The sequence below is a fragment of the Ictidomys tridecemlineatus genome, chromosome 2, assembly GCF_052094955.1.
Source record: "Ictidomys tridecemlineatus isolate mIctTri1 chromosome 2, mIctTri1.hap1, whole genome shotgun sequence".
NCBI lineage: Eukaryota > Metazoa > Chordata > Mammalia > Rodentia > Sciuridae > Ictidomys > Ictidomys tridecemlineatus.
The window spans coordinates 134,768,962-134,793,577 of record NC_135478.1 but is presented as its reverse complement, the minus strand read 5'-3'; the positions used below and the strand labels follow the sequence as shown (position 1 = coordinate 134,793,577).

Here is a 24,616-nt window from a genome sequence, read left to right as displayed (position 1 = left end):
CTTACTTTTCACAGTGCCATGTTATCTAAAACTTGTGTATATCAGTGCTGTGTCCTCTCTGCAGATTCAGAGGTAACTTATCACTGTTACTTTGGTCCCCATGGAACTGTACAAAGCAAGGACATGTTTCCAATGTGCAGAAGCTTCCATTAACACCGTATTATTCGAAACAGGCCTGCTGATGTGTGGTGTGTGTGTCAGGGGATAGAATTGCTAGATCATAAGAATTTATATCCATTTCATTAAATAGTGCAAAACTGCTTTACAAAGTGGTTCTAATTTGCTTTTCTATCAACAGCATGTATCAGAGTGCCTATTACACCTCATCTTTACCCATACAATATTTCCCCTAAAATAAAAAGAAGGCACCTTGTCAACTTGTCACTTGTTTATGTTAAACTGTATGTATATCTTTTAGTAAAATGCCAGTATTGCCAGGTGCAGTGGTGCATACCTGTAATCGCAGTGTCTAGAGAGGCTGAGGCAGGAGGATCATGAGTTCAAAGCCAGCCTCAGCAAAAGCAAGGTGCTAAGCAACTCAGTGAAAACCCGTCTCTAAATAAAATACAAAATAGGGATAGGGATGTGGCTCAGTGGTTGAGTACCCCTGAGTTCAATCCTGGGTAGCCCCTTCCCCTGCAAAAAATCAATATAGTTCTTTTTTTAAATTTTCTTATTGGGTTGCTTTTCTTTTCCTCATCTACTTATAGAAATCTTTCTCATATCCTGTTATGTTCTTTACTGATATGTTAAAAATATGTCGTTCAAGTTTATGGTATTATTTGGTGAATGGAAACTCTCAATTTCATATGTAAACTCATTGATATTTTCTTCTGTAGTTATTGCTTAAGAAAGAAACAACCCTAATATCTAAAAGACATTCAATTAAATAATTTTCTAAGGTTTTTAAGGGATTGCTTTTGACAGTTAATCCCTTAATTTACCTGGAATTGATTATAGCCTGTGGTAAAAAAATTCTATTATAAAATTTGCTTAAGTAACTGCCACAAAAATTTTGAACATGATCAGATAGAAGAATGAGGACTGCCTTATTTTTTTACATGAATTGATTATAGTCAGTCTCTTGCAGATTTCTCAAGATCTTTCCTGAGCAACTGATCCTTACTAGGGAGAACAAGAGCCATCCTCTAAGGATCCAACCATCCCACCAATTCAGCTAAGTAACTTCAACTCTTCTATCTTCAAAAGGGAAGATTTGTAATGTCTGGATCCTGGCATCTACTTTAAAGGGACATGGAGAGGTATAAAAGTGGTAACATATGTGAATTATTTAGCTCTGAATTTGAAAAGCATAAAGGGAACAATAGTGTGTTTACTGCCATATTCCACAAAGTCTGGAACATCAAAAGGCCAAGTACTACAACTGGTTGTCCATTCAGGAAGGTATTGTTCTCTGTCTGATTGAAATAAGAATAACAGTGGTATCTCCTCTAGAGCCACATGAAAAAAGTTGGGTTTCTGTGCTCATCAATGCCATGGGTAAAGGATACAGTCTTCTTTTGTAATGGAAATTGCTGAAGTAATGTGGTAAAACACGCAGACAGTCTCCAAGAAGGCACCCATTGGGTTAGAGTGGGGTTAGGTGTATGCAATCTTTGAATGTGGGTTTCCTCAAATTCCTGGGATTCTACATTGTGGTGAATATTTTCTGTCCCATAAAAGGTCCTAGGGGAAACCTTGATCATTCCCTGCATCCATACCACCATTACAGTCATTTTGCTTTGTGTTTTTTTTTTTTCTTTTTTTTGGTCCAGAGCTTTAACCCAGGGGCACTTAACCACTGAGCCACATCCCCAGCCTTTTTCATATTTTATTTAGGGACAGGGTCTCCCTGAGATGCTTAGGGCCTCTCTAAGTTGCTGAAACTTCTTTGAACTTTGGACTTGTGATCCTCCTGTGTTAACTCTTTGCCTCTCAATGACACAGTTTGCTTTGCATAATATCATTCCATCATACAGCATCTTAATCTGACCCACAAGTAATTACATTTCTAAAATTTTTTCTCACCCAGTTTGGAAAAACTAACTCCTGGAAACACTGATTGATTTGTTCTCTCTGAGACCATGTAGCCCTCCTGCTTGGATAAACACTGAGAAAAGCTAGAGAGTGGCAGGAGTTATGGTATGCGCTTCAATATTGAAGACATTGTATTGCATTAAGGCCGTTTTCTATATAATGTGAGTGTGTGTTTAGTAAAGGCCTTTTTTGCTAGAATTATGGTTTGTATTTTGTCTAAGTCAATTGAGATGTTATGTATAAGATCAATCTTTGAAATTTTTACTGCCTAAGGTGTACCCAGTGAGGAATTGTAACTCCTCTGTATGTCCTCACCACTTTTATTCTTTATTGTTTATTTTATTTGGAAGAATTTACTACCTGGGCATGGTGGTCACATCTGTAATCCCAGCAGCTCTGGAGACTGAGGCAGGAGAATCACATGTTTGAAGTCAGCCTCAGCAATTTAGCAAGGGCCTAAGCAGCTTGGTGAGACCTGTCTCTAACTAAAGAATAAAAAGGGCTGGGGATGTGGCTCAGTGGTAAAGTGTTCCTGGATTCAATCCTACTACAAAAAAAAAAAAAAAAAAAAAAGAAAGAAAAAAAAGAAAGAAAGAAAGAAAAGAAAAAGAAATGGAGTTAGTGGCTCATATCTCTTTAACAAAGTAAGAATTGTGTTTCTAGGCAGCAGCGCTGAGGATGTAACTCAGTGGGAGAATGCTTATGTGGCCCTGGGTCCAATCCCCGGCACCACAAAATAATAATTGTCATTATTAGTATTAATATAACAACATAATTATAACAATAAAAATAAAATAGGCAGCAGGCCCACGAAAGAGCCACTAGACCACATAACCTCCCTTTCCCAGGCAACTCTTCCGCATCTTCTCATTGACATCTTTGGAAGCAGGTTTCCAGGAATGGCTGGACCAGATGGAGAAATCAGCTGGGAACTCTATGCCTCAGTGACAGGAGAGGAGGGGAGGGGAAATCCTCCCAACTGAAATGTGAACTCATTGCCTTTTGTGGTTACTTAGGACTGTCATCAGGAAAGTTTCAACTGGCTGGTAGGAAGTGGGATGTTTTCCGGTTTTCACGCTTGTGCAATATGAGTTCAGAAGAAATCCATAGAGAAAAGCCTCCCTGTATATGTTTGTTTAGCACAGAAACAAAAGACCATCTGGAGGTGTCTGGATGTGTAATGAGAAAGAAGATAGGGTAACGTCACAGGGCACAGGTTAACAGGGTCTTGGGATTGCTCTGTGTTGTTTCTCCTCCAGGGTCAGTGGCCAACAGTTAGAGCCTTGACTGAAACTGGAAGCTGACAATGAAGTCAGAGAGGGGTGAGGGAGGATGCACTGTAGACGCAACTTGGGGGAACAAAGGTGAAGTACATATGGAAAACTGCACTGGGTTGCCACTGCCAACCTAGGAAATGAAGAGCTGTCTGGTGTGCGGCTGATGGAACCTGACTTTTCCTTTGCTTCCACATAATCCGTACACACATGTGCAGACAGAAACTTGAATTGGGCAGAAGTGAGAAGTGACAAAAATCCTGCTGACTTCAATTTATTCAAAATGGGAAAAAACAGAGGCAGTCCTGGTCATGTAGGGAATTCTCTGGGTTACAATAATTTGTCTCAGCCATCCACGTGGCCTGGGATGCACACCAGTCTGGACACCTCCGGGCTTTGGGATCGCAGGACAGGCACCAGGCACGAACATTGTGAAACAATGAGCAAAAAGACAAAAGAAAAGAAAAAGGGGGGGTGCAGATTTTTGTAAATTCTGTTCCTTAGAGACCTTGACCATTCAAAGTTTGATCCTTGAACCAGCAGCTTTGATGCTTCCTGGCAATATGTTTGAAATGCAGCATTTCAGACCTCACCCCTGCCTACTAAATTAGAATCTTTGTTTTTTAATTGACACATAATATTTGTAAATACTTATGGGGGATAGTACAATAACTCGTTATATGTATACAATGTGTACAATCAAATCAGTGAATTACCATCTCTGTCTCTTCGAACATTTATCATTTCTATGTGTTGGGAACCTTTGGACTCTTCTAGTTATTTTGAAATAAATAATAAATTCTGCTAGACTACAGTCATCCCACTGCTCTATAGAATGCTAGAATTAATTCCTCCTCTCTAACAATATATATATTTTTAACCTATTATCTTACCTCTTTCTATGTTCCTTCCCTTTCCCCTTCTGGCCTCTGGTAACCCCTGTTCTATTTTTTTTTTTTTTTGCTCCTATGAAAACAACTTTTAGCTTACACAAATAAGTAAGGACACAGAGCATTTGTCTATCTGTGCCTGGATTATTAAACTTAACATAATGCTCTCAGTTTGTAGCTTCTTTACATTAAGCCTTTACCACAATTACTTAACCAGCAAACATTAAGCTGCAAATACTTTTAGTTTTCAGCTTTAAATCTCAGAGGTACAAATGGGTTGGCTATGTGGCTATATAAAGAATGGCAAAGGAAAAAAAAAACAGCTTAAACATCTCTTTATTTTTAGCTACTTATTAATCAGTTTTCTGTTACTGTGAAAAAACACCCCAGATAATCAACTTAAAAGGAGGAAAGGATTATTTTGGCCTATGGTTTTAGAAGTTTCAGATCATGATCTCCTGGCCTTGTTGCTTTTGGCCTGAGGTGGTATGGTACATTATGGTGGTAACATGTGGCCGAAGAGAGTATTTTTCTCATGGTGGCGTCAAAACAGACAGAGGGAAGAAGAGAGACCAGAAGCTTAATATCCTCTTCAAGGGCCTAACTTAACAAATTGATCTTATTTTCTTTAACTAAATCTTACTTTCTGAAGGTTCTACCACCTCCCAATAATGTCATGGTCTGGGGACCAAACCTTCCATACATTGGGAGAATATTAAGATCCAAACTATAGCACGGTACAAGGTGTAGTCTTCAGCACCATTAACAACATCTGGGTCCTTAGCAGCATGAACATCATTTCAGAGCTTGCTAAACTTCAGGATTTCAGGTCATGTCAGAACCTGCTATATCAGAATGAACATTTTAACAAGGTCCTACTCTAGGTGATGTACATTCACATTAAAATTTAAGAAACAGTGATGAGATCATATAACCTATTTCATTTTACTAATGTCACTTGTCTTCATTTGAATACATTTTCTGCTGCAAAGTTAGATCAAGCAAGAGGAAAGAAAGGCAGTTATATGGCTTCAACTTATTTTCTCTGCTTATATGGACCAGTTTTCATAGTTGATGAGAAGAAACGAGTAAAGAAAGTGTTGATTTTTCAACCAGATAATTACTGCCACTCCACTGATTCTAAGTAGATAGGACTATCATGCTAACTTGGGATGTAATCCTAGTGCTTTCTTAAGGCCTGAGGCATAAGCAAATGATTTCCTCTTTTTCACCAAAATAATCACCTTTATTTTTCTTTTCTGGAAAGCAGCAAATCTCATCTCTACTGTGTATTTTCTGACCCAGGTTAAGTCTATAGAAACTGCAAATGGTATAAAAAGAAACATCTCTACAGTGATCAAGATTAAGTCTTACCCTTTTTATTTCATGAAATGTTTCTCTCCCAGTATCAAAACTTCCAGTTTGTTAATATTATGCTATTCTGAACTTGCAATGATCTCATATGTCAACCCTATATTTATGACAGTCAAACAACCACATTCCTACGTTTTTTGGTGAAGAACATTTTTTTAGTGTACCAAATATTCATGTATAATAACTCTGCTTCCAAGGTTCTGTAGTTATTAGTAAGTCACTTGGACACTTCAGATTTCATTAATATCCAATATTGTAAAACAGGATTCACAGAGTTTTTGGATCAGCCATTGAGAGTAGAGTAGGGAAATTCTCTATCTTATCCAAGTTCATTCTAAATCTAAAACAGCAACCTCAGTCTGGGTATATTTGTGCTCATTAGAATTCATGCATGTCCAAGTAACTCTACAGAGTTAGTATCATTTGGAATCTCTATACCAGGGAAAGGAAGTGTGTTAAAAGTTTACTTTTGGGGACAGAATGAACAGTTATCTCCTTTAGGCCTCTATTTATAGGGAGACTAAGGAAACATTGTAAATGAGATGCAAAGGAAACCAAAGCCCAAACCAATGAATGGAAGGAAGGGACTTTCTCTGAATTTCCACACAGATCACAGCAGGTGTTTTTGTGGGCATGTGTGCCAATATTTGGCATCTCTAGGAGCCCTAGAGAACAACACAAGGGGCTAACTTGAAAAAATATGTGAGAATGTTGGCTACTTCACAGAAGACATCTCCAAATATTTCCTTAACAACTGAGCAAAACTTTGAAATGGGACCAAAGAGTCTGCACTGGGCAAGCCAGAGGCAACTGAATTAGGAATTAATGGGAAAGTATTTGCAAACAAAAAGTCATGAGGTCTATGGAGACTCTGGTTCAGATCAATTCAGTGCAACCTGTTTTCCCAGCAACTCTGAGCAGCTACAAGGTACTCCAGGAAAGAGGCAGGTATACATTCTCTTAAAAAGATGGCATGATTGAATGTAGCATCTTCTCTGTAAATCGATAACAGTGACTGCATATTAGCATTGTTTATGTAAGAAACGTGAATTAATTCTCATCACTCAGGCCAACTTATGCCTTTTGTGCTTGTTTCTCCTAGACACCCATTTTAGGTGAAATAAATCGAGCTGAAGAGAACTGCAACTTGATTACATAAAGGAAGTTCTGCATTTTAATTTTTATCTCATTTTGAGTCACCATTAAAAAGAGGACAAAGATGGGAAAATGTTTATGGTAATTATAATTGGGCGGGGGGAAATGAAGCAGTAACTTTAATCCAAAAGGAATTTTTCCCGTTCTCTGAGTCCTCCATCTCCAGATTTCTAGTTCCTTAAATTACATGTTATAGTGAAGTAGGAAATGTCATCTGTCTTCATTTCACAAACTATAAATTGGGAAGTTTGGCAAATGTGTATCAACACCTTTCCAACTGAGAAAATTTGTTGCTTTATTCTTCATGACAATATTTTTTTATAAAAGGGAAGCTAACCACTTTTCAGTCCTTCTCAAAGAGCAATAACCTAAGTTCCTGGTGTAATTGAATCCACAGTAACTGCCATGAAGTAGGATCTTAATCAAATTCGAAGTGAGCATTGAAGAATTTCCAAGGAATTTGTTTTAAATGGCGTACAATGAGCTAAAGATTTCCTGATTCCAAGGAGTCTTGAGGGCCTGCCTATACCAAGTACTAGCATATTTCATAAAAATGAGTGTGATGGAATTCTGAATTTCTTTTTTCCACATTTAAGTAACAAGAAAAAGGCCAAGGGAGAGGAAAGATAGAACAGCAAAATGGTCACGATAATAAACTCGCATGTTATCTCTATTTTCCAACATTTTGTTTATTATTGCAAAAATAATAATAATGAAAAACCTTAATCATCCACCAGTAGAGGCATGTTCAATGTGGCAGGATACCAGAAAGCAGTAGTGAAGGATGTAGACAATGGTCTCAAACAGTCCCTGGCAATACTCATCTCTGATCCATAGTTTCCTCAACAGCAAAGTGGAAAACTAATCATAGATAGGTCTCATAAATTCCTGTGAAGATTAAATAAAGCAATGACTACAAAGTACTTAACATAATACATAGCTCAAAGTAGTCACTCAATAAATGTTGATGATTATTGTAATTATTTTCATCTAATGGAATACTATGCAAAAATTTAAAATGATCATATAGAACATACATCTATATTAACTGATGAGGAAAGACAACCTCTATGAACATGATAAAAATGACCAAAATACATTTCTAAGCAGAAATAAAAAGAGAGAACAGAGAGAACATATCACATACATCTTTGTATGATTCCAAGCGTACCTAAGAAGGAGTCAGAAAATGTATATCAATCACAATTGCTTCTGAGAAAATTTTGGTAATTCTGTGCTTTTTTCCCCCCTCTGTGATGCCCTTGTTTTTAAATGAACTTGAAATAACTTTTAAGATCTATAACTAAAAATGCATCAAGTTGCTATGAGAAAAATGCTTGGCATCTCTGCAGTAGGCCAGGCTCTGGGAGAGGCTCACTCTGCAGTGAGCTTGCAAAGTGGAGGTCCCCACCCTAAGGCTTGAACCCCTTTCGTCTTTGGGGTAGGAGCAGGTAATAGAAGGAGCCAACATGAAAGCTCACAGGGGACACCCAATCCCACACAGGTGTGTTAGAGACTACTTCCTGGAAAAGGTTAAGAGAATAGCTGAGAGAAGTCCTAAGTTAAAAGATGAAAGAAAGGTGCATTCATTGTCATCAGGGTGGATACACTTGGCTTTATTTCTACCATCTTACCTTGTATTTCCCTTTTTACCATGATTTTCCTTGGTTTATTTTTTCTCCTCTTCAGTTTTCTGGTGAATTAATCAAGCTTACTTTATTCTTCTTTTATCATCGACAGAGTTGGAAGTTATTCATTTCATTCCTATTTCAGTGGTTGCTGTTTACAATGACTTCTGAGATCAACTACCCAGAGTTGGGTCATATGCCACAGAGCAGGGCAGAGTCCTCTACAAGTCTACCCTCACTCAGACGCAAGTCACATGCCTGGGGATTCCAAGCCACCCATGCTGTGATCAACTGACTAAAACTAGAAGTTTCCACTCACCATTCAGAGTACTCAACTTCTGAAATTCACTAGAGTGATCTGAAACATAGGAAAGCAGTACACTTAAAATTACAGTTGTATTATTTATTATTTTCATTATTATATATGAATAATAAAGACACTCCTATCATTCGGAAAACTCCAAATGTTAGAGGCTCCCTTCTCAGGAACTAAGGAAAAAATTATTATACACCACTAAAATTTTTAAAAATGTATTTGACTCAACACAACTTAAAGGTGATCAACTTTTATATCTGCCTTCTGAACAATGTTTCAACTTAAGAATTCTTTAATTTTACTTTTCTTTATCATTTTAAAAAATTCTTTTAGATATATATGACAGTAGAGTGTATCTTGATTAATATACATATAGAGTGTAACTTCCCATTTTTGCGGTTTTTCTGTATATTTTTTTATGTTAAAACAGTCCACATGTTTGAAAGCTTGGTTTTAAAACACGCCCTCTCCATTTTTTTCTTCTTCTTTTTGTGTATTATTTTGATAGATATATTTTCCAGCTTACTGAATCTCTCTTCAAAAGTGTCTAAGTTGGGATTTAAATTAAGCACAGAATTTTTAATATAGTCATAATTTTCTAAAATTTCTGTTTTAATTCAGCATAGAGTTCTTTGTTACTATTGCCTTTTTTCTCTTGTTATAATTTATTTTCCTTCTTTTTATGTTTCAATTTTAAAATATTTTCTATTCTCTTTCAAGATTTTTATTATAAGTTTAGAATACTAATTCTCCCTTTTGCTGTAATGGTTGTGTCTCCTTAATGGTGGTGTTTTTCACATGATTTATAATATTTTATTAGTGTTTATCAATTAGGATGATTATGTTCCCTATAAAAATTCCATTTGCCTCTGGTAATGGAAAAGGACTGAATTAGCTAGGCTTCAGAAATGTCGTCCATTGATTTATTATTCTTTCACATGAATTCCCATCAAGGGAAGAGAACGTGTGGGCTACTCCCATCAGCACAGATTTATCGTCTTTTATCTTTTAGGAATGACAACACTGGTCATTTCTCAAGCCTTGTGGGTAGTTTCTTCACCCCTTTGCACAGAGATGGCAGACGGTGAGGCTCCTAGTTAGTGCAGAGAAGCTGGATTCCAGCTTCATGGTCTTGTGGGTGAGGCTTACCTTCTGCCCTTGTCTGATTCCCTCTGTCCTAAACCCCAAAGCCCACGTGCTACTTCAGCATCACTCCAGGCTTCCCAAGAGGTTAGCTTTGCTTCTTTTTTTGTCATATAAAAATTGCCTTTTCATCTATTAGCCAGGAATCATGTTGAAGCATTAGAATGGATTCGAGTGGATTCAGCCATCCTGTTTATGGGAGGAGAAGGTCCCTTTGACACCTGCCAGTCTTCCACTTTACCAGTAACCCTCAAAAATTCTGTGTGTGACCATGCCTTGAGGATTAAACTAAAGACACATACACACAGAGATGGTCCTACTGCGTCTAGTTTTCCAAATCTATGAATTGTTTGGGTACAGCATGAACCAGCACATTTCAACTTATTGTAAATTCTACCCTTCTTAGACGTGCACTTGCCAGCATCTAGTTTCTCTTTCAACGGAATGTAGTTGCCTAGAGTCTTCCCCAATGCATATGTAGAAGAACTTTTGACAAGGACAGAGTTGAAAAGAATGGGAAATACATGTATATGTGCATACACAGTTGATTCTTATTATTAACAAAATTTTTATTTGTAAATCCACCTGCCTAAAATATATTTGTAACTCCCAAAGCAACAGTTCCTGGGCTTTCATGGCCATTCATAGACACGCACAGACTGGTAAAAATTCAAAATGCCTGATTCTAGCTGAGATGGAATAAGGATGGATCATTATCTGCCTCCTTATTCCAGTCCTTTTATTCTAAACAAGAGTCCTTCACACTGTCAATCTAATGCGAGTTTTTTTTTTTGCAATTTTTCTTGATGATTTTAGTATTTAAAATGTCCCCTAAGCTTAGTGCTAAAATGCTGCCTGATGTTCATAAAACACAAGGAGGCTGTCGTGTGCCTTGTGGAAAAAAAATGTGTATGTGTGTTAAAGAATCTTCATGCAGGAATAAGTTATGGAGCTGTTAACCATGGGATGAACTAACCATATATATTAAATAAGGAGTCTTTGAACAGAAACATACTTAAAATAAGAGACTATGCATTGATCGGTTGATGAACAGGTTGTGATGAGAGACTTGTGGGCTCTAACTTAGTCTTTTTCCCAGAAGCATTTGCTCAATATTTGTTCACTTGGTTTGCAAAGACTCTACACAACTACTATAGACAATGAAATTAGACTCTACATCCATTGTAAAGTAGGAGAAAACGCTTGAATATTATGGATATCCCCCCACACATCCTTCGAGAAGGGAACAAGATAACCAAAAGTTATATCAACAGTGAATTCATTTTGTTGGTTCTATTTAGAAGTGAATTTTAGGCCTCACACTTCATAGAATGGAGTTTTACTTTACACCAATCTTAATTCCCTCCTGTGGATACATATCTATTTTAGTGGGCACAAAGAGCAATATTTTTCCAGTCCAATGTACAAAATTCTTTGAATTACCTCTGCTATAATTCTTAGTAGAACACTGGGTGATTGCAGCATTCCTTTGAGTTGCGCAAACTTTATAGAGCATTTTCTGAAAGATGTGTTTGTGACCTCATTGAGTTTGAGAAACATTCCATGTTTCATCTCAGCTGTTATTTTTCAGAGGGAAATTTCATTAACATCACTTAATATTTTTTTAAATTAAATAACAGCTGTACTAGGACAACAATTAAGATTTCTATTTAACAATTATTCTTGGTTAAGCTTCCAGGGTAGCTTGAGAAGGAAATAAGGAAAGAGAGAAAGAATGAAAGAGAAAAAGGGAGGAGAGGAAACCCTCCCCCGAGAGCTCACATTTAACCAGACCTTAGGACCTGCAAGGTTGTGAACGGTTTTCTATATTTAGCCTACCAGATATTTTGAGTAGTTCTGAAATTGGAAAGCAATGTTTTTCCATGAATTCCCCATAATAATTTTTTCCTAAGGCAACTCTAACCACAATACTCCCTTTTTATCCTGTTTTTCCAAATCTATAGAGGGCTACAGAGTTCCTCCCTTAGAAGGTTGGAGAACTCTGCCAAGCAGAGCAGCCCTTGCCTAGTCAAACCTAAAATTCCCTGACCTAACTCATGGTGTATGCATGGACGCTATGGATGAATTTCCTCTGCTGAAAGGAGTTGTGAACCATAAGATTGCTCTCCCATAAAATACAATGAACTCTGAGAACCTCAGTCAAACCTTAAGGATGGATTTCCCTTGGGCTTTCACCCTCCCCAGAGGGAAACCCTTGACAACAGTATTGCTGAATGTCTAATCACATGTGACAACTCTGAGCCCATCTATTAGTACCAATGGCAAATTCTTTCTCCAGTATTGTCCAGGACATAAATAAGATGCTTCAGGCATAGTTTTTTTAATTTCAGAAATCGGAAGATTTATATTGAGAGTATCCTCTTAGAATACAGCAGTCTTAGAATTGCAACAGTTCAAATAGATGTTCTTGGATTTTACCTCTGCTCTGGTCTGGGAAACGTGTATCTACAGTGACTGGTATGGACAGGTTGCTTCTTCAACCCTTTTTGCCATGTACTCTGTAATGTCTTTCCCCTAGGGCTGTTCCCATGCCAGCCAACCCTGCCTATTCCTTGCACTTTACACATTTGAACACAAATAGAAGGAGACTGTGTTCTTCATTTTGCTTGTAGAAACTGTCAGAGTGCAGTAAAGGAAAACTGTTGAAGCCAGTTACAGAGGTGACATCATGAGAAAATGACAGAGTAATGGCTTTATCCAGGGAGTACATCGTCAACCCAGTGACAAGAACATCTTGAACCAAGAAGGATAAAGGCAGAATATGATCAGGGACATTGCTGTGAGTGTTGAGAAGGAAAGACTAAAGGAGAGCAGATCCCAAGAATTGGAAACTTCGCAACACATATAAGGAATCAGATATCTGTAAATATCTAGTACAAAGGAGAAAATTTGGTGGCGTGAAAGACCAATAATTTTAATGATGTAAGTGAGGCCCATAACTGCTATCTTTTAATGTTGTTATGATTCTGATTTAAATCAGATTACATGGTTCCCCCACCTGCACCCCCCTGGTTTGCACTTAGAAGAAAATGGACGCTTCTTAACAATCTCGTCTCACGGTGCACCTGCCACGGGGGGCTCCATTCTGTTTCAATGCACACCAAGCCCTTTACCATCTCAGAGTCTGCCTGTGCTAGCCCACTCTGCCTGGGTGGTTTCCCCTTGGATCTTTGCACTGTTGGTTCCTTTCTGTGTCTTAGGTACACCCAGCTTGACCACCCTGAACACAGGCATCCCATACTCCAACCACCACCACCTCAAAGTCCTTCTAATACCACTGTTCACTTCCTCAATGACACTTCTCACAACTGAAGCTTCTTCTTTTATTTATTTAGTGCCTAAGTCCAAATTATTGTATTCCCATTGCCAACAAATAATAGAAAGTCAATAAATATCTTTTGAACAAATAAATAATTAAAACAATGAATAACTTATACCACTAGGTATGGCCTTGCAAAAGCAGAGGTAAGCCTAATTTTAAAAATAAAACCCCAAAGTATAAGGTATATTCAAACATCAAGTAGTTTTTATTTTAAGAAGAGATGTTGTGTGAAATCCTTGAAAATGGGGCCACTTGCATATCACTTGACTCTTCTTAATTTAAAAATGTTTCTTCAGAAATTCACAAATTTCCCATCACAATAACACATACATATAATCCCAGGGACTTGAAAGGCTGAGACAGGAAGATCACAAGTTCAAGGCTACTTCTGCAATTTAGTGAAGCCCTAAGCAAGTTAGGAAGACCCTATCTCAAAATAAAAAAATTAAAAGGGCTGGAGATGTGGTTCAGTGGATAAGTGCCCCTGAGTTCAATCCCTGGTACCAAAGTTAATTAATTAATTAATTAATTAAAAGTAAAAAAAATTCACATGATATCCATCTTCTTAGTTCTAAATCTAACACATCCCCTCCTGGATTTTAACTTCTTTTTCTATGAGTATTGCATGTGCACATGACCTGAGCAATATTTTTCATTAGTAAATATCTTAGAACCTGTCATGATGCATGGATCAAAGTTTCATGTAGCTCTAAGGTGTTGCTTCACCCTGCTTCTAATGGAGTCAGTGTCTGAAAGACAGACTCAGGGCATTGGTGTAGCAGCAAACTGCCAGCAAGTCAGTCACCAAACTCACAAAACTTTGGAAATTTGTTTCTTTGGACCATTATCTTTTTAAAACAGTCTTCAGAAAAAGTACTTTTCAAAAAACAAAATTTAAACTTCTGTTTTTGTTGAAATCAAAAAGTAAAACACTTTTGCTCCCTGGACAAGTTTCTAAAAGTCTTTCCTTGACTCTAATTAATTAATTTCAAAATAAAGGGATGGTTAGCCCCATTCACATAGAAATAAAACAGATGTTGATAGGGGGGAAAAAAGGCGCTGGATGCTGTGGATGATTCCAATAGCTCTGACTCATGCCATTATCTTTTCTAAAGCCAAAATGAAGGTGACATGCATGTAAATAATCACAAAATTTGTATTTCCCAAATGAGGATGTTGTATCTGAGACAAAGTATACTCATCAGTACAGGCAGATATGAGGGTGCTTATAGAACTAGAAACATCAGTTGCTGTCATGCAATAGCACAAACTTCAGTCAAGTGAATAGACAACATGTCAATGTCACTAGCTTTACTCTAGATCCCTGCAGTTGTTATGGTAAAGTGGGTGCGTTAGTTTTTTTTTTTTAATGTTCTAGTCAAAAAATTTTTTAAATAATTCATAATTTTCATCTAATAGCACCCGGATATGAATCCAACTGAATAAATATGAAACTAAGTATTTTATATTTGGGGGAAAAACTGTATTTTGAAACTTCCTTATCATATATGAGCTTCCCTTTAATAGATACAAACTTAAGAAAATCCTTACAATGTTACTAGTTGAAGCTAACCATTTGGAATTTAAGTCTGTACTAAGGGAACAAAAGAAAGCTGATAGATTTAATCTATTTTATTTAGGTTTAAAGAGCAAAGAAGAAATGATTGTTTCTGCAATCTCATCAGGAACTTTTTATTCTACAAAACATCCTTAAGACGTTTTCCCACCACATGTTAGTTTCCATTATTAGGAGCTTGGCCAAGATGTATTTAGTTTGGCAGCCAGCCAAGTAGTGTTCCTTGGGTCTCAGTGGTACCAAAATTGACAGAAAGCACATTGGAGGAAAAGGTATTTTCAAATCACGATTTTCACATCAAAAATATAAGGCCAAAAGCCTCTCTTGCAAAATGAAGAACTTTACTATCCTTCTTTGCTTTCTTCCATGATGTTAAATCTAGGCATCCTGCTTTTGCTTACTTACATCTCCCTAACACTTGTGGTGAGAACAGGGGTCTTTCTTATAGCCACAAAAAGGATCCCCAACTTGGAGGAAAGACAAGATTTACTGCACAATCACAGAAGCTTGTCTGGTAAAGCCTCAAAGCATCTCTACTTGCTATGTCCCCTCTCTAGCACAGGGTATTTGACTTTGTAAATGCCTCTCTGCTAGCCCCCTGAAACTTGAATTTAAGTAGACCCTTTCAACTCCTCTGCACTTGTATTAAGCTGAGAACTTTATCCCCTCTGTGTAATCCTATTTTTTAGGCAATGGAAATTTGAAAAATGTTGCCTTCTTTCAAAAGTGATGTGGCCAACTAAGTTTCCCATTCTTCTTCACAAGTTCCCTGATAGGGAAGTCTTTGTAGGCTGGTAACACACTAGCATTTCTTCTGAGAATCCCAGTAAGTGGGGAAGAGGGTCCCTGAGGTATACTGCATCTCTGATAAGTAGCCAAAAGAATAAACACCATGAGTTACTGAAACAGTTGACAATCATGGTGACCCCAGCACCTAAGACACATTATGGAAATATTTTCTGAGTTTAAATTGTTTAACTGGTGGAAGTGGATTATTAATTTGCTTTTACCCTGACATGAATACCACAGTCAATGGCATTATTGTTTATAATCACTCTCCCTTTCCCAGTGAGAAGGTCATTGTCTCTGGGCTTGCAAAGTAACTTGTTGAAGTGAGTAAATGTAACATATCCCATCACAAGTTTCCATCAGGTTTTTTGACCTTCTTTCTCTGCCATAAAGAGATCAGACCCCAAACAGGAACTGAACTCTGAGCATCAGTTCTAGAAGAAGATGTGGGAAGGAAAGTCATCACAGCCTAGTCAGAGCTGCCAACACATAGGATGGATGAGAAATCTATGTTGGTCTTTACTAAACATTGAGACTTTAGGGTTGTTACTGCAGCAAAGCTAACTCAAACCTTTAATATGTCTGTATTATCATTTAGGAGCCTATCCAAGATTATGAACAAGTTTTTATGCTACATAAATATCATAATCTTAGGACCATGAAATAAGGGAAATTCAAAGGTAGCTGTCAAGACTTCAGGTTCTAGAGTCAGATCTGAGTCTAAAGGTGACTGCCATTTATTATCTCTGTGAACTTCAACAAGTGATTTTCAATTTCTTATCTGTACAATGCAAATACAAATAATAGCTTCTTTTTTAACTTTTTTTGTAGTTGTAGATGGATAGAATGCCTTTATTTTATTTGTTGATTTTTATGTGGTGCTGAGAATCGAACCCAGTGTTTCATGCATGCTAGGCAAGTGTTCTGCCGCTGAGCTACAACCCCAGCCCAAAATAATAGCTTCTTTATAGAATTATTGAGTGGACCTAAAGGGACAATATATGTAAAGAACTTAGACCTATGAATTGGCTCAGTAAACATTATATAAATTGTGGGGTCACTGATGGCATTCTATGGGAATCAGGTGCTAAGCTCACTATCAGTGATGGCATTCTAAGGGAATCAAGTGCTAAGGTCACTATCAGTGTTGGGACCCTATGGGAATGTAATTGAGAGCAGCAGCCCAAGACAGTGAAGACAAGAGGGCTAGGCAGAGGAAGAGGAAGGTGAACTACAGTGAAATTGCAGCAGGTTATCTTATGACTCCACCAAAAGCTATGTAGCTGGGATAGTCTTCCAGAAATTTCCCAATTTGAGTCAAGGGGACTGGACTTCATACCTTCAGATCCCACTAGTCACTGGATGCAATAGCCCCCAGAGAGGGAGGTATTACATTGGGCAAGCCTCCATTTTTCAGCTAAGGGCTGTTTCTGAGCAAATTGGGTGTAAGCCACCAGTGGGTAACATCCACCTACTGGAGAAATGAGTCCTTGAGTCCTGAAGAGACCCAGAGGTACTTTCTCCATGAGATAAATTGACCCCAAGTGGATAAAATTCCTCCAAGATTGCAAATGCTCTTGTTCTGCAGGAAAACTGCACAAAGCTTAGTGAGATGAACTGCAAACTGGCTGCAGTCTTTATTCTTGGAGACTAAACTGATGCTCATCATCTCCCTCTGTTATTTGTTTTAGATTACTTTTTTACTTTTCCATTCCAGGTGGCTTACCTGGGTGGTATTTCTCAGACTCCTAGGCTGGGGTCATTTGACTGACAAAATTGAATAGGAAAATGAAAATAAATGTCCCAGTGGGGGCCAAATTTGTGCATTCCCCATTCAGTAAAGCAACCATTTCTCCATCTAGTAATTGGGCCAATGTCCCTAAGCAAGGATATCAGCCCCTTCCTTTACCTACTGGTTCCTTGACACAGGTCCTTTAGTGACTCGGCAACAGCTGTAGCTTAAATCTCAATGTCCCCAGTGACAATGTTCCCTTTGGAAACCATGACTTTGATACCCACAGACTCTTAGGTTGCCATGATAAGAAGCATTAATTCCCCCAACACTTTCCCTTAGGTCGTTTTGAAATATACTTGCAAGTTCAAGATCTTTGACAGTTTTCCTTTCAAAAGGTAAAACTGATTTTCCTTCCCTGTGTGTGCACCTATCATAGTGATTCCTTTCCTTCAAATATAATGCTGTGGAAATTACATCCAAGACCAGGTCCTTTCAAGGGCACCTTGCACTTGGCACGCTCTTTCTCCTAAATGCTGCCTCCTGTAGGAAGCCAGCTGCCTGGTCTTGAGGATACTCAAGCAGCCACTTTTCTTCTGACAGTTATGCTCCACCACCTGCCCTCTACTATTTTAGGAGCCTTTCATGCTTGTGGCTATCAGTTCTGAAATGGCATCTCCTACGGGTACTTCTTAATAATGCTGTGCCACTCTCCCCAGCACATTCCTTGTCACTTTGGAGAATGAGGCTCTCCAGGACCTCCTGAGGTACAGTGGGCAGCTGGGTTTTCTGGCTTTATTCTAGCACATCTGTTTCTCTAAACTCGTTGATCCTTTTGTCCCTGTGTGTAATAAAGGAATCATGGCAGTTCCATCTTGACATGGGCTGTTGCTTTCTCTGAGCCTCAGAAGCCATTAAAGCAATATATTAACACCATCGTTTAGGGTCAAGCTATGCCAGGGTCAAGCTATGCCAGGGTCAAGCTTCCACATCACAGTAGAGTGTTTCCATATTTAGAAACTCTCACCTGAAATGCAAATCAAAACTACTCTAAGATTTCATCTTTCCAGGTGTGATGGCACATGCCTGTAATCCCAGCGGCTTGGAAGGAAGGCTAAGGCAGGAGGATCTCAAGTTCAAAGCCAGCCTTAGCAAAAGCAAAGCACTAAATAACTCAGGGATACCCTGTCTCTAAATAAAATACAAAATAGGGTTGAGGAAGTGGTTCAGTGTTTGAGTGCCCCTGAGTTCAATCCTCTCTAATAAATAAATAAATAAATACAGACTTCATTTCACTTCAGTCAGAATGGCAACTATCAAAAATACAATACAACTATCAAAAATACAAGCAACAATGAACGATGGCAAGGATATGGGGAGAAAAGCACATTCATACGTTTCTGGTTGGACTGTAAATCGGTGTAATCTCTATGGAAAGCAGGATTCCTCTGAAAATTTGGAATGGAACCACTATTTGACCCAGCTATCCTATCCTAGGTTTATATCCAAAGGACTTAAGGTCAGCATACTACAGTGAAGCAGCCATATTTTTAGCAGCTCAACTCACAAATAGCCAAACCACAGAACCAATCTAGATGACCTTCTAAGGATGAATGAATGAGGAAATGTAGTATATATACACAAGGGAATATTATTCATCCTTAAAGAAGAACAAAATTATGGAATTTGCTTATGGATGGAAATGGAGAATATCATACTAAGTGAAATAATCCAATCCACAAAAACCAAAGACTGAGTGTTTTATTGGCTATATGGATACTAATTCACAATGGGGGCGTGGGTATAGGAAATAGAGGTATATTGACTTAGGCAGAGGGGAAAGAAGGGAGGGGAGAGGGTATGGGAGTAGTAAGGGTAGTAGGATGAATCAGACATTATTACCCTATGTGTATATGATTGCATGATCGGTGTGATTCTACATCATGTACAATGAGAAGTTGTACTCCATTTACTTATGGTGTGTCAAAATACATTCTACTGTCATGTATAACTAATTAGAACAAGCTTTTTAAAAAGAACCTCTCAACTTATCCAAATATATTATGCTTACCCTTTGAGCCAACACCCTCAGCATCCAGTTCCTACCCAACCTCCAGCTGTCTTCCAGTAACTGTGGTCTAGATCTTCCTTTCTCTGGGGGATCTAGTCCCTTCCTCCTTTAGCAGATCCAGAACTTTCCCACGTAATTGTGTTATGACATGAAGCCAGAGATTGTTCTGATGGCCAGGAGTGGAGGTGGGCACTGATTCTAATGGAGAGAAACAAGTTATTTTTTTCAGAGTTCTCTATATTACCTAAAGTATAGACTGTTTCAAGGAGAATTATCTACCTTTGTAAGCCCAGATTTTCAGGAACTCAAGATTTTGTGTACATCAATTTGGACAAGCTATTCCAAGCCTTAGGGTCCCACTCCTTTCCAATCAGGGCCCTTCCTTGAAAGGGACAGTCTACCAAGATAAAGAAAATAGCCCCCTCTGAGGCTTGGCTACTCTTCTAATTAGATCCTGAAACTGATTCTAGACTTTTTTGGCTCACCACCTGCAGAAGATGAGAGTCTTTTATATGCTGCCAGTAAGGAGGTATGGTTTTTACATTCACTTTAAATTGTGACTAATCACTATCAGGCTTTCATTGTCTTTCCTAATATAATATCCATTTGCTTCCACAGCCCTGATATTTACTGCTTGACTTGAACCTCTGAGACAGCTTGCCAGAGTACATCTTTTCCATCCCAGTTTACCACAGTGAAAGTTTAAATAATTGACCCCTCCTGTTGAAATCCAGGGGTTTCATTCACCCCTAGTGATGGTCAGTTGGTGACTGGTTCGGGCTCCTAAACCCAATTTTTAAATATGCTTTTTAGAGCTCTATATTCCACCATACTAACTGATTTTTAGGGTAATGAATTAAATGGTGCTGTCTCAAATGATGTGTCTGCCCAGAACAAGAGAATGCAATTATATTCGGGAAAAGGATCTGGCAGATAAAATGAAATGAAAGGGTTTGAGATGAGACCATCCCCAATTATCCGAGTGGACTTAACATCCAATGAAAAGTGTCCTTTTAAGGAACACACAGAAGAGAAAGTGATGTGAAGACAGAGGCAGGCATTGGGGTGATGGGTCCATAAGCCTAGAAGAACTAATGATTGCCAGCAAACACCAGCAGCTGGAAGAGAAGCAAAAAAAAAAAAAAAAAAAAAAGGAGAAAGAAACCAATCCTGCCAACACTTTGACTCAGATTTCTGAATTTTTGAGTTATGAGAAAATAAGTTTCTGCTTTAAGTGTTTTAAGTCACCCAGTTGGTAATGCTTTGTCATTACAGCCACAGGAAACTAATCTGCCCAGGAAAACACACTCTGAGACAGATTTGCAGGCAGATGGAAGCAGGATTGGGAAGAGGGACAATGTGAACTCCAATGCCTTGGCAAGAAGGGCTCAGTTGATCCCACTGAAAGCTTAAAGCTGACCTAACCCTTCAAAGATATCCTGAATTGAGGAAAGAAGGCCGGAACTACTTATTTCCGGACCAAAGCATTCATTCTCTGTATTGTGCACAGCAACTCTCAAGAGAGTGAAGCATCACAAGACAAGACAGCTCTTTTCAACAGAGCGCAATTCCATTGGGTTGACTTAATTGTGAGCTATCAGTAGCCAACATCCCTAGCAGCTGGGGAAATGATGGTATCAATTTAAAACAGGGAATCTGGTTGGCACCTCATAACCAAAGGCTGTGCTATGGTTATTATTTTTGTCCAAGTAAGAAACATCTCAAGGATGGAGACCATGGAAAATAGATCAACCAGAGTGGATCTCTGTGAGTTGATTTTACAAAAGCAAATTTTTTTTTTTTAACTGGCAAATCCAAGGCAAACTCTGTGGGAAGACTTGAAGGAGAATAAAAGGCTTCTGTAATGTCCATAAGTGAACTGAGAAGGAAGAGTGAACTTGGGGAAAAGGATGTGGTAGAGGTGAGGCTCACTGTACTCATCCTTCCTGGGAGGCTGAGGTGGCAGTGGATGGGCTGACTTCATGGGGTAGACCTCAGGGATTCCACCATTGGTGGGGCAGTGGAGTCTACTGTTCCTCTGCTCACAAGGAGAAGGCCAGACACATCACATAGTAAACAGCTTCTTCAACTTATTAACAACTAAAAAGTTTCTGATCTACAACTAATAGCATGAACAATGAAATGGCCAATAAGCACACGAAAAGCTGTTCAACATCCTTCATCATCAGGAACTTTTCAAGTAAAACTACAAGGAGATAGCACTACACACACCTGCAAGAATGGCTAGAATGAAAAAAGACAACTAATGACAAGTGTTAGAGAAGTTGTGGAGAAATTAGAACCCTCATACACTGTTGGTGGGAATGTGCAATGGGGCAGTCACTTTGGGGACACTGTTCAGCAGTCTGCCAAAGTTAACCAAATACCTATTACAAACAGCACAATTTCTTCCTGAGAAATTTACCCAGGAGAAATTGAAATGGATGTTCATGTGGCAGGCACACAAAAATGATTATAATACCTTTATTCATAACGACCTGACCTGGAAATAACTCAAGTGTCCATTGGCAGATAAAGATATAAATTGTGATATGATTATACAATGGAAGACTATTCAGCAATAAAAGTATACAAACTACTGATAGAGGCAACTTCATGGGTGAATCTCAAAACCATCACGTTGAATTAAAGAAACCAGATGTAAAAGAATACATATGATATGGCTGCATCTAGAGAGAAGTCTAGAAAAGACCTATCTAATTTACAATGATTAAAAGCAGATAAGGGGTTGACTAACACTGGGAAGGGAGAAAGGTTTTCCAGGTAGGAACACAAAGAAATGTTTAAGGATTGAAGAAACGATTGTATATGGTGATTTAGTGGCCATTACTCAAGTGTTTGCATTTGTCAAAATTCTTCTTCAAACTACGAGCTTAAAATGGACATGATAAAGTTGATTTTTTTAAAAAAAACCAATTACATGGGAGACTCTCTGCCTCTGTTCTGGATAGACCTGGAGCTGGTGGGTGGAAGGATGAGATGACTATTCTTTTCTTAGCTCACACAGTGATCCAGAGTTCCACATCAGAGACTTTCTCCTTGTTACCACAAAGCGAAAATGACAGGGTTGTCTGTTGCAATGAAGATAACTCCCCAGACTAAAGAAGCCACAGAAGGTCACAAGAACACTCAACTCCAATATCATCACGTATTTACCTAGGAGATTTCATGGACAGTTTGACCGTGTTGCTTTTTCCCACTGCTTCTTTGCTTTTGGATTCAGTCACTAAGACACCAAAAGGTCAAAAGTCTTACTCAGAGTTGGTGACAGTGAGTCAATGTCCATCCTCCTCTGCCTTTCAGCCTACAGTCTGAGCACTAACCCACAGTTAGGCCCACAGACTTGGAGCATTATTTAGAATACCCACATCCCCCATTCTTTCTTTTCCTTTCTTCTACATCCCTGTCCCATCATAAAACACCCATGAATATCTTAAAATAAACTTATTAAGGAAAAGTTAGCAAATAGGTTATCATGCAATAAACAGCTACCATGAAACTTAATTTGCTTGTGGCCTCAGGAGAGTTACTAAAGGGCCATGTTTTCTAAAGTTTCAAAATAATGTTCACCTGAAATCAGAACATGATTTCAAATTAATTCACCCTAATAAAGCTGATATGGTTAAAAAAAATGAACCAATAAAATCAACATGGTTATCTTTGTTCAAACAAACATGTACCCACTACATGACGTTCATGTAACTCTAGAGCTATTAGATAGAATTGGTGATCAAAACATTGAGAGATATCATCTAATTTCCATATTGAAGAATTTTTTTTTTTTTTTTTTTTTTTTTGCTCCTGAAGGATATAATTAGCATCTGAGTACATTAAGTTGGTAATCATACTTGAGGACATGTTCAAAAACTCTAGGCAGGGAAATAAAAGGTTGTCCAGTTCAGTTGTTCACAATGATAGTCCATACATAAAAAATTATAAATTCCTAGGTCTCACCATGGAGTTCCCATTAAATCCAAAAGTATGTTTCAAAATGTTCCCAAAGCAATTCTGGTATGCAGATATGTCTGATCTGGCTCCGGTTCCTTTGTGGCTTTCTTCTTATGTGATGTGCTCTGAGAACTCTTGCCCTACACCACAGACTACAGAGGTGGAATCCAAATGGTATGGGTCTTGTCCTCATCACTGAGAGCACATCACCAAGGCAAGCATGTTGATTTAATTGCATATTAATGTATAAATGCATCATATTTCAAAAGAATCCATGTTTCAATCCAGAATAATTAACCCTGAAGAGCAAGCAAACAATTCAACAGATCTTCGGATAGGCAGCTCCAACTGTAGAAACAGGTAAACATTTTTTTGAGTAGTGTCATAGATTTGTATTTTCCTTCAATATGATACATTGTTTCTTGTACCATCATCTCTGTCATTTTGACATGATGATAATCCCAAACTGAATTAAAATATTCCTGTTAGTGAAGAATTAATCAAGATAAATTTGGATTTTTTAAAATGTTCTTCCTCAAGAGATTTTTGTATTTTTATGATCAAACCATGAAAAGATAGAAAAGTAGAGATGTTTGTTTTATTATGTCACTTTAGTGACATGTCCCTGAATAAGCAAGAGGAAAATGACCAGGAGTACAATCTTAAGTGCATGCTTTTGTTTACTGATAGAAAATCCCAGATCTTCAACTCACCAGATATGGTGTGTAAGGCAAGATCAAAAAGGAGTTCATCTAAATATACAAATTTCCAATTAACTGCCCTTGTGATGGGATTTAAGGGTCTCTGAGTGAAGCAACCCGTTTGAATTGCCCAGCTTGATACCTCTGACAGCATCTATTTTAAGATGTCAACCATAGGAATAGGGAAGAACAGAACTCATAAGCCCAACCCTCTCTCCCTGGCTAGAGCACAGGATGGCCAAGAGGCCACAGGAGACTAGCAGAGCTACCTGGATGCAGGGGAAATCATCATTTTTTTTGAGAAAATCTCAAGAGGTAATACAGGCTCCATTCTAAGTTTTCTTTTGCATTCTTTCCTGTTACCCAATTACAATGGCATATTAAAAATAACCAGTACTGGCTTGCCACAGATCTCTGTTCTCCTTTTAAGTCTGAACAAGTACAAATGAGTCAAGATCCCCTGCTGTGCCCCACCCCAGGACAGATCACTGAGCCCTCTCTTCCTTCCTGTTGGCTCCTGGATTCTCTCTGCTGCAGCATTTATCTCAGCATAATTCCTGAATTTCTGGCTCATTGTCAGGTATGCCCTCTCTCCCTCTGGGGGCCTCCCCAGGTCTC

General features: G+C 38.3%; 1 long non-coding RNA gene across 3 annotated transcripts in view; it reads left to right on the top strand.

Annotated features, from left to right (window-relative positions):
• Positions 1–24,616, top strand: part of LOC120891983 (uncharacterized) — a 140,292-nt gene that overhangs the window by 98,169 nt on the left and 17,507 nt on the right. Inside the window, exons 4-5 of one of the 3 annotated variants that reach the window (XR_013435046.1) lie at positions 1,091–23,657; positions 24,429–24,578. This is a non-coding gene — a long non-coding RNA (uncharacterized LOC120891983). Of the gene's footprint in view, positions 1–1,090; positions 24,579–24,616 lie in introns of all 3 variants that reach the window. The other 2 variants (XR_013435045.1, XR_013435044.1) reach the window with 2 other exon arrangements.